Source organism: Ursus maritimus, unplaced genomic scaffold (genome assembly GCF_017311325.1).
Source record: "Ursus maritimus isolate PB19 unplaced genomic scaffold, ASM1731132v1 scaffold_20, whole genome shotgun sequence".
NCBI lineage: Eukaryota > Metazoa > Chordata > Mammalia > Carnivora > Ursidae > Ursus > Ursus maritimus.
Genome location: NW_024424453.1, coordinates 34,324,933 through 34,327,218, shown reverse-complemented (window position 1 = coordinate 34,327,218; position 2,286 = coordinate 34,324,933).

Genomic DNA, 2,286 nt, shown 5'->3' with positions numbered 1-2,286 from the left:
AGGTTTTAATCTTCTCTACGCTTCTGTTTTCTTTAGTGTGAGATGGGCTAAACATCGTACCTTATCTCTTACAATTATTGGAAGACATGAACAAGGTAATGCATATTTTAAAAATTAGCAGAAGACCTGGTACTTGTTCAGTGCTCAACAAATGCTAGCTGCCAGTACTATCACCACCACCATCAACCCACTTCTTATTCCTATACAGATGATTTATTCTCATTCCTCTGTTCTTTGAGCTTTTTGTATTTCTGTGTGAAAAAAAGAATGGATCTTCTACCTCCTATGTCAGAGGTTTGTTGTGAGGATTCAGTGACTTACTCTGGACAAAGAATTGAGCACCATGCCTCCTACATGGTCAGAATTCACTATTATTAATTCCTCTTCCTGCTATCAAACATGCTTAGTACTAATTGTTCAATATGCATTATGTCATTTAATCCTCATGGTCCCCTGCAAGGTGGAAAATGTTAGGATAATCTTATAAACGATGAGACTAAAGCATTAGAGGTTAAGTTACTTGCTCAAGACCACTTGGTGATTGAGGGGCGCCTGGGTGGCTCAGACATTAAGCATCTGCCTTTGGCTCAGGGCGTGATCCCAGAGTCCCAGGATCCAGCCCAGCATGGGGCTCCCTGCTCTGCTGGGAGCCTGCTTCTTCCTCTCCCACTCCCCTTGCTTGTGTTCCCTCTCTCGCTGCCTCTCTCTCTGTCAAATAAATAAATAAAATCTTTAAAAAATAAAAAAGACCACGTGGTGATTGAGCTGAGATCGAAACACATCTCTGTGTGGCCCTATAACCACTGCCCTTACATACGATGTCACACTCCTGCCCAGCTTTATAACTCACTTCAGAATGGAGCGAGCCCTCCTGGGTTGGGGAGTGGGAGTGCCAAGAGAGAGCAAAAGTTTTTGATTTAGAAATGGAGGTTTGGAAACATAGTTTCACTTATTGGTCCATGAAATAAATCAGAGCTTGTTGCTCACTTTTTCAACAAAGTGACTTGCAGCTTGCAAAAATTCACTCAGAAAGAAAACAGAACAGCCACGAGCTAGGCTCATACGTATTTTCCGCATCACCAGCTGAAAAGCGTTCATCTTACTCCAGGCTCTACACCTTGTTCCTTGCTGGGTCATCGTGTATCCACACAGTCAGATGGGGGAGTGTTGAAATAATAGTTATAATTTGAAACTGTCATATGCAATGTCACAATGTTTGACTCAGATTTCCCTGAAGGAAGAGGTATGTAAGGATAATCTAGGCTTCAAATCCACCTGAGTTAACTATGAGATGAAAATTATTTTTCTTTCTGTAATTACTGAGGTCGTCCCCAAAGATGTTCATTATGTTAAACCGGTACCAAGTGTCAAGGAGCGTTCATAGGTAGCTTTCAAGGTTATAGAGGAGGGAACCCCAGGCTTGACCTAGGAGTGGAATGCCTTCCAACTGATGCATGTGGTTAATGTTTGTAGGGATGAGAAGCCTCCAGCGGTAGAAGATCAAATTTCTATTTACCTGGAGGCAAAAAGTAATCATAAACAGGTGCTCCTGAATGTTCAGCCACGCGGTCGGACTTTCCAACCAAATACCTCCGCAACTACCTGAGGCCCCAGTGGGGAGAAGGCAATTTTAATTCACTGCTCTGTTATCTCTGGCTCCTTTTAAAAATATAAAATAAAATCTTTTAGGGTAACAGATCATGTGTACAGAATGTGGTTGTAGCCAGAAGTTATCCCATAGCTCTGGCCTGTGACCAGTTTGCCTGGGAGGATTTATTTTAAGCTATTCTTATCTGAATTCGTCTGGCTGCGCCAGCATGGGAGCTAATTCTCTGACAATAAGCCTGCTGGGGTGTGTTTGGGTCTCTGTTTGTTTGTTTTGATGTGTACAAAGACTGCAAAATGGATAGCGGCATCACGCTCTAAATGAGAGGCGCGGGCTGGCACGACGGGGGAGGCTGACGGTAGTGGGAGTCTGGGTAGCAGCAAACAAGCACTTCAGGGAAAATGCAGGTAGGCCCATTCTCTCCCTGCAGGGAGACCCAGAAGTGCAGGGTCTCTTGAGAGGAACAGGACGACCGGAATTCAAAATACCAGCCTTTCAAGATTCCTGGGAGGAGACATCCAGAAGTCTCGGTGCAGGCAGGGAAGAGAGCAGAAAACGCCAAGCTCTGAGCTGAGGTTGCTGTAAGGGCCCCCCGATTCAGGGCATGTCACGCCATTCCCACAGCCACAGGAGGGGTATCCTTGCTCACAGCCTTCTGCTGTCACCCAGTCTCCGTGGTC